The 13,302-nt window shown below is 38.5% G+C and overlaps 2 long non-coding RNA genes across 2 annotated transcripts; both read left to right on the top strand.

Annotated features, from left to right (window-relative positions):
• Positions 1 to 220: 220 nt before the first annotated feature.
• Positions 221 to 6,136, top strand: LOC117307161. Its single transcript, XR_004521038.1, has 4 exons — positions 221 to 285; positions 2,529 to 2,597; positions 4,946 to 4,974; positions 6,017 to 6,136. It is a non-coding gene; the product is annotated as an uncharacterized LOC117307161 (long non-coding RNA).
• A 243-nt stretch (positions 6,137 to 6,379) lies between these two features.
• LOC117287545 lies at positions 6,380 to 12,583 on the top strand. The gene is made up of 5 exons (XR_004518829.1): positions 6,380 to 6,765; positions 7,412 to 8,483; positions 9,225 to 9,412; positions 10,840 to 10,939; positions 11,862 to 12,583. It is a non-coding gene; the product is annotated as an uncharacterized LOC117287545 (long non-coding RNA).
• The last annotated feature ends 719 nt before the right edge of the window (positions 12,584 to 13,302 follow it).

The following is a 13,302-nucleotide window of genomic DNA, read 5'->3' as shown; positions in this document are numbered from 1 at the left end:
TGCACTGAGAATACATTTTTCTGCACGTGTTGAGAACGAGTTCGATGTGGTTGGGGTTTTCAAGTATTTCTTTGTCGCAGCCTGAAGGAGTGCAGCTTTTAGTTGTCCTACAAAAAGCGAAGTGTATTTTGCATCAAAAAGATTGAATTCTCAATGGCTCCTTTGGACAACAGTCACGAACAGCAGCTATGAGGAAATGTCATTTGTCTAGTGTTAGAGATAGTAGTGAACTTCAGTGCCAGTGTTGCTGCATAGAGAGACCCCAGCCCCCAACATCAGTAAACCGTAAGTTACGTTTCCTTGCTCTATGATCATATCCACAAATGGTGAAGATAAGTTTTCAACAGAGCATAGGCCTAGGCCTATTATTTTGTGTTGATTTAATTTTATGTTTCGAGATGCATTTAGAGACGTGAAGGCCATTATCCAAAAACCTGATTGACTGTGAGGTTCTGCGGGCCAGAGTCATGGTCGTTCGCAACAACCACCCTCGCATATTTCTACCTCCTAGTTGCGATAACGTAACCCTCCTCCCGACGGCCGCACAGGCCGGAGGGTTATGAAGCATCCGTAATCTGTGCAGGGCGAAATGGTTAAAAACTTACAATTTCGACGGCTAGTCAGCAGATTTGCTCCATTTTTACCACTTTAGAAAATCATGACACAAATTCTAGGAACACGAACTTGATCCTCGATGTCTAATGAATCCTACCATATCACTCAAAACACCATTGAGGAAATAATTTGAAGAAAAAGGACAAAAACTTACAGATCCCCGAGCAAAAGAGTACAAAATGTCCGAGGTTGAAAATTTGACTCTGAGGGGGGCGGAGCTTCGGCTGTTTGTGCACGTCACGGATTCAGCGCTGCGTGTGGTGCATTCTGTATCCCTGCAACTGTGCAGCCGTAGTCTTGTACAAGCGGTGAGATGTGGAAATCAGAGAAACAGAGCGCTCGCTAACCTTTGATTATTAGAAGCGTGTACAGTTTTTGCCGTGCATAAATCGGAACGTTGGTTGTGTGTGACCGCGCAACACCAAGGGTCTTGGAACCAAGACTACGGCTGCACAGTTACCGGGATACACAATGCACCACACGCAGCGCTGAGTCGTTGACCCCGGTGACGTGCACACACAAATTTTCAACCTGGGACATTTTTTTACTCTTTCGCTCGGGGATCTGGTAAGTTTTTGTCCTTTTTCTTCAAACTATTTCCTCAATGGTGTTTTGAGTGATATGGTAGGATTCATTAGACATTGAGGATCAAGTTCAAAAGTGGTAAAAATGGAGCAAATCTGCTGACTAGCTGTCAAAATTATACGTTGTTAACCATTTCGCCCTGCACAGATTGCGGATGCTTCGTAACCCTCCACCCTGTGCGACCGTCTGGAGGAGAATTACTATATCGCAACTATCTACCTCCATGGATACACCATCCAGTACCAAGTGAAATTAAAGACGCTGTTGTACCATGGAGGCGGAATTCTACCTCTATGGTTGTATAGCGTTGATTTTGAGCTAATTCTTATTATTACAGAGCATAAATGTTTTGCAAAACATAAAGAAATATAAAATTATTTATTTAAAGACCTGGACACTATTGGTAATTGTCAAAGACTAGTCTTCACAGTTGGTGTATCTCAACATTATGCACAAAATAACAAACCTGTGAAAATTAGAGCTCAATCGTTGAAGTTGTGAAATATTAATGACAGAAAAAACACTCTTGTCGCACCATGGTCACACGGAGTTATGTGTTGAAAAGTTTCAGTATGGCGCCACCACTGTTCATTCGATATGAAATAATTTAATTTACCTAGGTTTGATAATTCATGCATATGTTGAGATACACCAAGTGATTTTGAGGCCTCAAATTCTAAATCTGAGGTCTCAAAATCAAAATTACTTCTTTCTGAAATTCTCGAAAACTACGTCAGGATAACTTTCTGTATGGCGCCACCACTTTTTCACTAATTTTTACAAAAAGGAATAACGCATTGAGGTGAATGAGATACTATATTATTTCATTTCGATTGAAAAAGTGGTGGTGCCATATGGAAACTTTTCCCTACGTCACTTCAGAGGGAGCCGTTTCTCACAATGTTTTATACTATCAACCTCTCCCCATTACTTGTAATCAAGAAAAGTTTTTAGGTACCATTTCAATACCAAATAACCAAAGACTAAAATACAAAAATACTGTACACTAGGATTGGATAACCTATTTCTTGCTCTTCCTCAAAAATTTGCCATTGTATTGATATTTCAGCTCTCAAATTGTTCACAAGTGGATGTTGTAATATTTATTTTCTCCACGCATGTTGTGCCATCCCTCAATCCTTGCCAACCTTATGATTTTTTTTTCAACTATCAAACTGCATCAAAGTGCTGGCCCAACTCTCAAAAACCAATGTTTACACCATCTTTAGACATTTCACCAAAACATGTTGACCAATCTATCAAAATTTGCTGAATATTTTTCTTCGCTGAAACTGTCTTAAAACTGATGTTGTGCTTTCTCTGTTAAGGTTCCCTGGGCTAATACTGCGCAAATCGTTCAGTACCTGAAGAGTTTTTAAAGGAAGTGGACACTAATGGTAAGTACTCAAAATAATTATTAGCATACAAAGGAGTCCTCCTCTCCCACTATGTAACATTGCTTTTCTCTCCACTTATCTATTTACATTTGTCGTCTTCAGTAAGCCTGGTTTTATATTCTTTGTATTTTGTCGTCGGCGTTTTGTATTGTCATTGTGTGTTTGTCTTGTCCTTGTTTCTTCTTCGCTTTTTGTTTGTTTGTTAGTCTGTCTGTATAAAGGCTGTTGTCTACAAGCCTCGGCTTATTCTCACAGCCTCATGCCCTCGCTCCTCTCTTGTACATAGTTAATTCCTAGTTATTAATTTAATATTTGCTTTGAAATTATATTGTTTCTCTATAATTTAATGCGCTCTAGATTTTGATACATTTTCATGTACTGTTTAAAGGCAGTGGACACTATTGTTAAATACTCAAAATAATTTTAAGCATAAAACCTTACTTGGTATCGAGTAATGGGGAGATGTGGACAGTGTAAAACAGTGTGCCGCTGGCTCCCTCTGAAATGATGTAGTTTTCAAGAAAGAAGTAATTTTTCCATGATTTTGATTTTGAGGCCTCAGATTTAGAATTTGAGGTCTCGCAATCAAGCATTTGAAAGCACACAACTTGTGTGACAACAGTGTTTTTCCTTCCATTATTATTTCGCTATTTCGACGACCAATTGAGCTCAAATTCCCACAGGTTTGATAATTCATGCATATGTTGAGATACACCAAGTGAGAAGACTGGGTTGCGTTCCACTCGGGCGAACGTTGCCAACAGTTGCGCACGTTCGCCAACAATTTCAAGTGGAACGAGTTGTGTGCTGCCACCGTTGGCGAACGTTGGCAACTTAAGGCGAACATACTTCTGAGGTGTTGGCGAGCGGTTTTAAAAAAATACTACGTTCGGTGCGCGCCATCTTCATTTGAGGGCGCCGCCATATTGACGTAATGCGCACTAATTGTTCCAAAGATAACGTTTGCGTGAGCAGTTTTGAGTCGTTTGCGCAAGTAGAACGCACCCCTGGTCTTTGACAATTACCAAAAGTGTCCAGTGTCTTTAATGCTCACAATTGTTTTTTTGTTTTCAACAAGTGTATGGAATAACCGTATTATTTTATTTAATTTAATTTAATCGAATGTAGGCATAAAACCTTACTTGGTGTAATAGTAATGGGGCGCTGTTGATAGTATAAAACATTGTGAGAAAAGGCTCCCTCTGAAGCGACATGGTTTTCGAGAAGGAAGTAATTTTCCACGAATTTTATTTCGAGACCCCAGAATTAGATTTTGAGGTCTCAAAATCAAGCATCTGAAAGCACACAACTTAGTGTGACAATGGTGTTTTTTCTTTCATTATTATCTCGCAACTTCGACGACCAATTGAGCGCAAATTTTCACAGATTTGTTATTTTATGCACATTTAAAAAAAATTGCAATTTAATTTGATTTTGTTTGTTTGCTCATTGTATCCAGACAATCTATGTTCAATTTATTACGGATGTTCTGCTATATTAATAAAATGGTTGTTTTTTAGGCTCATGATGTCTATTTCTCACAATATTGCTGATGTACTGATATTTAGCACCCAAATTGTTCAGAAGCGGCTAATGTAATCTTTTATTTTCCCATTGCATGTAGCCCTAGACTTGCCAACATATTGATTTTGTTAAACTCTCAATCTGTATCCCAAATGCCAATTTTATACCATCCATTATGTTTCCAAAACTACGTAGCCGGTCCCTCTAAACTTCTTGACCAAACGTTTTTAAACCTTCAAAAACTTTCCCAAGCAAATGTATTTTCTGAAATTTCACACTTCAAGTTGTTTAGTGCCTTCTGACATAGGATTTGCCTACTATGACGTCACGTGTAGCAAGGCACCTTATACCGCATACATTCTAGAGTTTCTTGTAGAAATTGGTTCAGCCGCTTTTTCAGGCTTCACGTGTGTGTGTGTGTGTGCAGCGGCAAACGTTCACCGCGATGAGTTTTTTTCTGTCTTCAATGACAGTGCACGTCGTTCGTTAGATAAAGTTTGTTTAACATCGCGAATGCTGCGTGCTGCTTTTTTTACGGAATTAAGTGTTTGCATCTCTGTGGTATTTACAAAAAAATGAAGTTAAAACAAAAAAATCTTTTTTTTTCTCTTTTTTTTTTTTTTTTTTTTTTTTTTGTTGATCGAAAAATTTAGAAAGTCTGTAAAATAGCATAGCTAGGTAAGCAACGATTGCATTCGGGCGCTAGGTTCAATTGGTTCATGTTCTTTCTTGTTAAATTTTAAGTCGATTTTATAAAAGAATTGTTGTTTTCTGCTGTTTGTAAAGCCTCCAAAAATTTAATTGTCCATACGTTTTTTTTCCAGTGGAAATACATAATGGCACTGTCTTTCAGGTGAGGTCTTTTTCCTTTATTCGTTCGTTATAAGGCCTATTTACAAAATTTAAAAAACCTTAAATAAAAACAATTTGTTCTGGAGTTCAATTTTTGTTAATTCTCTTGCCAACCTGTTATTTAAAAACTGAATTGATTTTAGTTGTTCAAATTATAGCCTATATTGTGCTGTATATGTTCCTGGTGGCTCATGATGTCTATTCCTATAAACTTGCCAATTTACTGAAGTTTTAGCTGGAAAAGGTTTTACACGCTGATGTTGTGATCTTTAATTTTCACCACGCATGATGGCCCATTTCTCACAGACAACCTCATGATTTTTTTTCAACTCACAAACTGTATCCCAGTGCCTGCGCAACTCTCAAAAGCTAATGTTAGGGCCTACACCATATTACATTTTTAATCCTCAAAAATTTGTCTTTACAAACTTACCAATAATATAATATAGTTGTTCAAGGAACACGTTGCCTTGGGTCAGTCGAGTTGGTCTTTGAAAAGCATTGGAAACCGTTTGTAAAAAATGTTTACTCCTACAAATGGCCGACCGTGTTAGTCGACAAGGAAAGGAAAACCACGCAATTCCGAGTGATACTTGTGTGGATCATTATATTCTACTTTTAAAATTGCAAGTTTTTTCCTTTAACGTCGCGAACTAACACGGTTAGCCATTTTATGTCAAAATGTTGACCCCACAAAATGGCTGACCATGTTTCCCCACGACGTATTAAGAAAACCGTGCAATTTTGAGGCATGTTTGTGTGGATCCTAATATTCCTCTTTTAAAATGTCTTTCTAACCATATGCATTTTATAACAAACGCATTTCAAACGCTTTTTAAAGACCAACTCGACTGATCCAAGGCAATGTGTTCCTTTATGTCATGTCGTGTATTTTTTTATTCTATCTCTGTTTGCCATGCTGGTTGTTTCTAGGAGTTGGCTGCTGCCTACACAGACTCGACTGATCCAAGGCAACGTGTTCCTTTATGTCATGTCGTGTATTTTTTTATTCTATCTCTGTTTGCCATGCTGGTTGTTTCTAGGAGTTGGCTGCTGCCTACACAGATGATGAAAGCCTAACAACTTGGAACATGTCTAGAAATTCACTGCAGGCTATCCATGTAAAGGTTGTGATATCTAGGAACTCAATGCTTCACTACGAACACTGTAGGTCAACAACTACTGTCTTCAAAGGGTAAGTCTTGAAGTTTGATCCCATATCTACTTTACTTTGTCTCATCATACAAAAATTGTCTTGTGCACTGAGGTCATATCTCTCTGTTGGTTTTTACCATCTAAATTAAAAATTTGTTTCACTTAAAAATTGGTCCTAAGCTGATTTTGTGTCAATCATGAAATAATTTAGCAAAGTTTGTGCAATTCTTTAAAAGAATTTTCAAATTCAATGATCTCTTGGGATTCTTCTTTAATTTCTGATTAATTGACAAAATAATCAAGGGAGGGAACAGGACCACCCCTCCCCCCCCAAAAAAAAATCTAAAATATAATTTTGTTTTATTACGTTAGGAGTGTTATAACGTTTTCCTTTTGCCTGTTTAGGTCATACCAGCTTTTTAAAACTGTGTTCCCTTTGATGCCATAATGTTGTTATTCTTGAAACATACAATCCAAAAACTTGCATGTTTCATATCTTGCTGATTAGAGAAGTCAATGCTTACATTCTTACCACTGCAGGTTATCCTTGTGACAGAACAGTTACTGCTCCACTCCAACCATGGCAAGTCACCCATTTGTATACTCACTGCTTCACTTCAACTATTATCTTCAATGGGTAAGTCTTGAAGGTTTATCCCATATCAACTTAAATTGAACTTTGATTTGTCTAGTCAAACAAAACTTGTCCCCATACACAGGCCATATCTCTCTCCATCGTGTTTTTATTAAGTTAGGTATGTAAAAAACAAAATTGAAATAGATGCCAGATTGAGAGGTTTACAAACATAATAATCAACAACCCTAGATGTAAAAAGCTTATGCTGCCCATTCCATTGAAACTTTGGCCAACCGTGTTTGTTTGCAACCAAAACATAAAAGGAAAACCGTGCAAATTCAAGGCGTTTTTGTGTGGATTATTGTATTCTACTTTAGAATTATCTATTTAACCATATGCATTTCATAACATACAGTTTCAAACGCTTTTTAAAGATCAATTCCACTGATCCAATGCAACATGTTTCTTTAAACACACTTAATAATCAGACAACCCTAGATGTTAAAAGCTAAAGCTGTCCAGTCATTTGAAACTTCTTAACCTTGTGTTTTTCAATCCTTAAATAATTTCTTTCAGAGCAAATGTGCCATTTCTTAGTTTTCACAAAGACAGGTTGGTGCTGTGTTGTCAACTGTCTTTCAAAAACTTACCAATCTTGTGATTTTTAATATTGTCACGTATTTCTTTATTCTGTCCCTGTTGCCAGGCTGGTTGTTTCTTTGACAGAGTTTGCTGCTGCCTGCACAGATGATGAAAGTCTAACAACTTGGAACATGTCTAAAAACTCACTGCAGGCTATCCATGTGACTGTAAAGGTTGTGCTATCTAGAAACTCAACGCTTCACTTTAACCACTGTAGTTCATCCATGTGACAGGGACCATTATCTTCAATTGGCAAGTCTTAAAGTTTTTATCCAATGTCTACTAAATTTGAACTTTACTTCGCCTCATCAAACGAAACTTGTCCTGTTTACTGGGGTTAGATATCTCTAGTTTTTTTACCTTATCAAGTCCTGGGACACTGGTAACTAAACAAATGTTTTTGTAACCTTTAAATTGTTCCCAGGCTGACTTTGTGTCATTCATGCAACATTACCAAAGTTAGTGCCATTCTTTTAGAAAGATTGCAAATCTAATAACAGTTCAAGATCCATTTGTTTCAAGTTTAATAAATTGTTCTTTCTTGGGATCCTTCTCTTTTAATTATATTTTTTGTTCAATTTGTCAATATAATCAATGGCCGATCAGGGGGGCTTGCCTCCCCCTAACAACTCTGAAAACCAAGGTTTTTTGTTAAGTTAGGATTGTTACATTTTATATTTGAAATTGGCGCCAGATTGAGAGGTTAACAAACCTAATAATCAGACAACCCTAGATGTAAAAAGCTGAAGCTGCCCAGTCCCCTGAAACTTCTTAACCTTGTGATTTCAATCCTTAAATAGTTTTCCAGAGCAAATGTGCCATTTCTTAATTTCAACAACATGTTGGTACAGTTTAGTCAACTGTCTTTAAAAAAACAAACCAATCTTGTGATTTTGAATAATGTGCTTGATACTTTCATGTATATGTCTTGATTCTGTCTCTGTTGCCATGCTGGTTGTTTCTTTGACAGAGTTGGCTGCTGCCTGCACAGATGATGAAAGTTGAACACCTTGGAAAATGTATAGGAATTCACTGCAGGCTACCCAAGTTGCTATAAAGGTTGTGATATAGAAACTTCCTGCTTAACTCCAAACACTGTAGTTCATTCATGTGACAGCAACTATTATCTGCAATGGGTAAGTTTTATCCATATCTACTAAATTTGAGCTTTAACTTGTCACATCAAACAACAAAGCTTGTCACGTTCACTAAGGTCATATCTCTTTGGTGCTTTGTTACCTGATCCAGTCCTCGGACACTTGCAACTAAAATGTATTGTTTTTTATGTGTAATTGTTCACATACTGATTTAGTGTAAATTGTTTAGGTCTCAAAATCAAATTCGTGATTTTGTGTAAATTTTTGAGGTCTCGAAATCAAATTCGTGGAAATTACTTCTTTCTCGAAAACTACGTCACTTCAGAGGGAGCTGTTTATCACAATGTTTTATACTATTAACCTCTCCCCGTTACTTGTAGTCAAGAAAGGTTTTCTGATGATAACTATTTTGAGAAATTACCAACAGTGTCCACTGCCTTTTAAACAAAATAACAATCTAATGATAGTTCAACTCTCATTTGTTTCAAATGTAAAAAAAATAGTGTACTCTCTTGCGATCCTTCTTTTAAAATTAGTTTGTTTTTCTTCTTCAAACTTGTCAAAGAACAAGGGCTTATCACGGGGGCCATGACTCCCCGCCCCCCAACTCTGAAAAAAATAAGTTTTTAGCTGCCCAGCCCCTTGAAACTGCATAACCTAGTGTTTTTCGATCCTTACTTATTTTCAAAGCCTATGTGCCATTTCTTATTTTTCAAAAACTAATCAATTTTGTGCTTTTTAATAATGTCATGTATTTCTTAATTCTGTCTCTTTTGCAAGGCTGGTTGTTCTTTGACAGAGTTAGCTGCTGCCTGCACCGATGATGAAAGTCTAACAACTTGGAACATGTGTAAAAATCCACTGCATGCTATCCACGTGACTGTAGCTTAAAGGTTGTTCTATCTAGAAACTCGATGCTTCATTCCAACCACTGTAGTTCACTGTGAGGCAAATATTATCTTCAATGGGTTAGTCTTAATTTTTATCCATATCTATTCAATTTGAATTTTACTTTGTCTCATCAATTAAAACTGGTCCCATGCACTGAGGTAATATCTCTTTGGGTTTTCACCTTATTAACATGGTTGGCCATTTTTTGACTCTTGTTGAGATGTTGTGGCCGGTTTCCCCGATGTGTACTATACCGCAATCACAGGGAATATGGTAAACGCCGGCTCTGTCTTGAGTATCTTGCTTTTCCTTGTGTGTATGGAGTGATACTTGAATCTTGCTTGGTGCTCTGTGGAAGGTCTTGACTTGAGCTTGACTAAAGATACGTTGAAGATTGTGAGAAGTGTGGCCGATGGGAGGGTGATTGCAGCCTTTGAACTTTGGTCGTTCATCTGGGTTGAGGCTTGTCTTGGGTTTGCTGAGGTTGAATGTCTTGTATCCGTCGAGTTGAGGTGATGTCTTGATGTGGTGTAGTTCCTGCTTCAAGCTGCCCTTCTCACAGGTGTTGAAGGCCCGGCAGGCCAAGGTGTTGCAGACAGCGGACTTGAAGCAAAGATGATGGAATGAAGAGTTGTGAAGGTATCTGTCGGTGTGTGTTGGCTTGCGGTGTACCGTGTGAGCTAGAGTGCCATCATCTTGTCGAGTTAAATGCCTCAAAATCCCATATAATTGTCTTGTTACTTGTCTGTGAGGAAGGAGATCTGTTTTGTTCTTGTTCCATGGTGAAGTGGATGCGTGGATGTTGACTGTTCAGGTGATGGAGGAACTCTTGGGGTGTTGTCTTGCTGTGGGGCCTAACCACAAGGTGTCGTCAATGTAGTGGAGCCAGAGGTTGGGGTGAAGATCACCATTCTCGATCGTATCTAGTTCAAATGCCTCCATGAACAAATCCGCCAGGACCGGGGATAGAGGAGATCCCATGGCGGCCCCAGAGGTTTGTTCGTAGAATTTGTCTCGCCACCTGAAGCTGGGAGCAGAGACGCAGGTGATGAGGAGGTCGTGGACTTGTTCTGGAGTGAGGCTTGTGCAGTCTGGTAGTGTAGGATCGGCTTGAAGGCGTAGTTTGGCGATGTTGCCTGCTTCTTAGGTAGGTGCCACTGAAGCTCCACCACCGGCAGCAGTCCAGCATTCTCCTGAAGACGAGCAAAGTATACTGTTCAAAACGTCGAGACCCAACTGGCTCTTTTTAGAGCCAACACTCGCCCTAAGAGGTTTACACATGGTTGTACACGTCAGTTTACTATTTATTTATAGCTTCTTCTCATCTCTCCACACCATGCAAAGCTTCAAACAATATTTTTTCCAGAGCCTATGTGCCATTTCTTAGTTTTCACAACAAGTTGGTAATGTTTTGTCAACTGTCTTTTAAAAACTTACAAATCTTGTGAATTTTAAAAATGTGTTGATAATGTCATGTTTTTCTTAATTCTGAAATTCACTGCAGGCTATCCATGTGACTGTACAGGCTGTGCTATCTAGAAACTCAATGCTTCACTTTAACCACTATAGGTCATCCATGTGATTGCAACTATTATCTTCAATGGGTAAGTCTTGAAGTTTTATCCCATTTTTAATCTTAATTTGTCTAATCAAACAAAACTTGTCCCGTGCACAGACGTCATATCACATTTTTTTTTTCACCCTATCGATTCCTCGGACACTTGCAACTTAACAAAAATTTGTTTTCAGTTTCAAATTGTTCCTGAGCTGAGTCATTCGAGAAGTATTATCAAACTTTGTGCCATTCTTTTAAAAATGAATGCAATCTAATGATAGTTCAACTCTAATTTGTTTCATGTTTAATAAATTGTTCTCTCTTGGGATCCTTTTTTTTTTAATTGATTTTTTTCCACAATTGCTGCATGCACAGAGGACAACGAAAGTCTAACAATTTAGGACTTGTCTAGGAACGCACTGCAAGCTGTCCATGTGACTGTAAAGGTTGTGCTATTTAGAAACTCATTTCACTCAAACCACTTTAGGCCATTCATGTGACAGCAACTATTATCTTCAATGGGCAAGTCTTGAAGTTTGATCCCATACATCTACACAATGTGAACTTGAATTTGTACCATTAATAAAATTGAAAATCCAATGATCTCTTTACATTCTTCTTTAAAATTGATTTTGTTTTCAAAATTGACTGGATATTCAAGGGAGGGGGACCAGCGGGGGCAATACCTGCTCCCCCAACTCTTTCTGTTATTATCATGTTATGACCAAGCACTTTTTGTTTGAAATGGACGCTTTATTGACAAGTTAACTAACTTTATACTCAGACTACCCTGCATGTAATCCAAAAGTTTATGTTTGTCTCATTAGGGCAACCCAGCTTTATTAAACTTTTTCTCCTGAGTGACTGATTGCCATATTGGTAAGGTACTTAATATCATGCAGTCTATATCGATTTGCATGTTTCATATTTTGCTGAAAAGTTAACTCAATACTACATTCTTACCACTGCAGGTTATCCATGTGACGGCACAGTTACTGCTACAGTTGCTGCAGGTCATCCGCACAGGCACAGCTTGTCCAAGTATTAAGTCACAAGGAACTGGAGTGTATAATGTAAGCCTTTCTTTCATTCTAAAGGGCCAGTCACACTGCAGCAATAAAGATAACAACGCATAGAAATTTATTCAACCAATCGTTGGCGTGCATTGTAATGCTTTCATATTCGTTATCGAGGCCTTTAAGCCACCCCTTTACCGTTTCTTTTTAGGACTAACTGTTCTAACATCAGGCTGGCCACTTTTTTTAACTCTCTTTCAATTTTTAGTTTTTTACCCAAGTCTTTTCTTCCATGTTATCTTAATTAAACTCTTGCAAGTTTTTGATCAACCCAAAAGCACACTCTCTCCAGTCCCTTAAAACTTTTCATCTTACTGATTTTCAAACAGCCAAATGTTTGTGAGCTGCTTTTGTGCTTAAATTCTCTTAAACTGTCCTAACCAATTGTATACAGACAATTTTATCCAAGGCTTGACTTTGTTTGGATTGGTCATCCAGTTGGTTGTGATGTGGAAAGCTCCAAACTCATGTTATGTTTACCGAAAATCATTTGTCAATTATTTGGTATTTGCAGGAAGTATCAACCGGGCTTTACATGTGTTGATATTTGATGCTTTACATGTAGTGGGTTGTTTTGGTAGCTCACTATCTTGTACCTAAGTACACCCTTGCAAGCAAACAAGCATATACGCGTTTTTGTGTGCGCTAACTTGGTGGTGCCTGCGGAACGAGTGGTGCGTGCGGATCGAAATGGTGGTGCCTGCGGAATAAAACTAAAGGGACCTGGACACGTGCACGTGGCATGTGGGGTCCTACTTCCGGCTCGCTCCACTGAGTGGTTGATCTTAAAGGTGCATTCGGGCTCCTCATCTGCTAGGATGGTGCCGGTGTAATCACAAATGGTTGACCAACGGAAGTAGTCCCTAAGTTCTTTCCAACTAGGGACCGCGCTAGTACAGTAGGGGACTGTCCCTCCTTTTGGGATGGCGGACCGGACCCGCCTTCGGGCGGTGCAAAGGCCCTGATGATCTGGAAACCGTGTGGGGCAGGTATCCTGGGACCTTCACGTGGTAGCCCTGTTTTAGACGAACCTTACCAGGATGAATAGGCCAAATTTGAAACTGAAATATATTGCTTGTATAGGTCTACTTAACTATAAGATTGCCCTACAATCTTACTCTGTTCAATCAGATTATTAAAACAAGACTAATGCAAGAATATTTGCTTTGTTTTACATGTGAACCAACTGTGAGGTGGCATCTACAAAGGAACGATTGTCATCCATGACACAGCACCAAAGCCAACAGTGTCAGTTCTTAGGCGAGGCCTTAATAAATAATAATAATAATTAACCATTCTTATATAGCGCATAACACATAGAAATCAAACATGTCCC

The sequence above is a fragment of the Asterias rubens genome, chromosome 2, assembly GCF_902459465.1.
Source record: "Asterias rubens chromosome 2, eAstRub1.3, whole genome shotgun sequence".
NCBI lineage: Eukaryota > Metazoa > Echinodermata > Asteroidea > Forcipulatida > Asteriidae > Asterias > Asterias rubens.
Note: the sequence above shows the minus strand (reverse complement) of the source record. Positions and strands in the feature narration are given on the sequence as shown.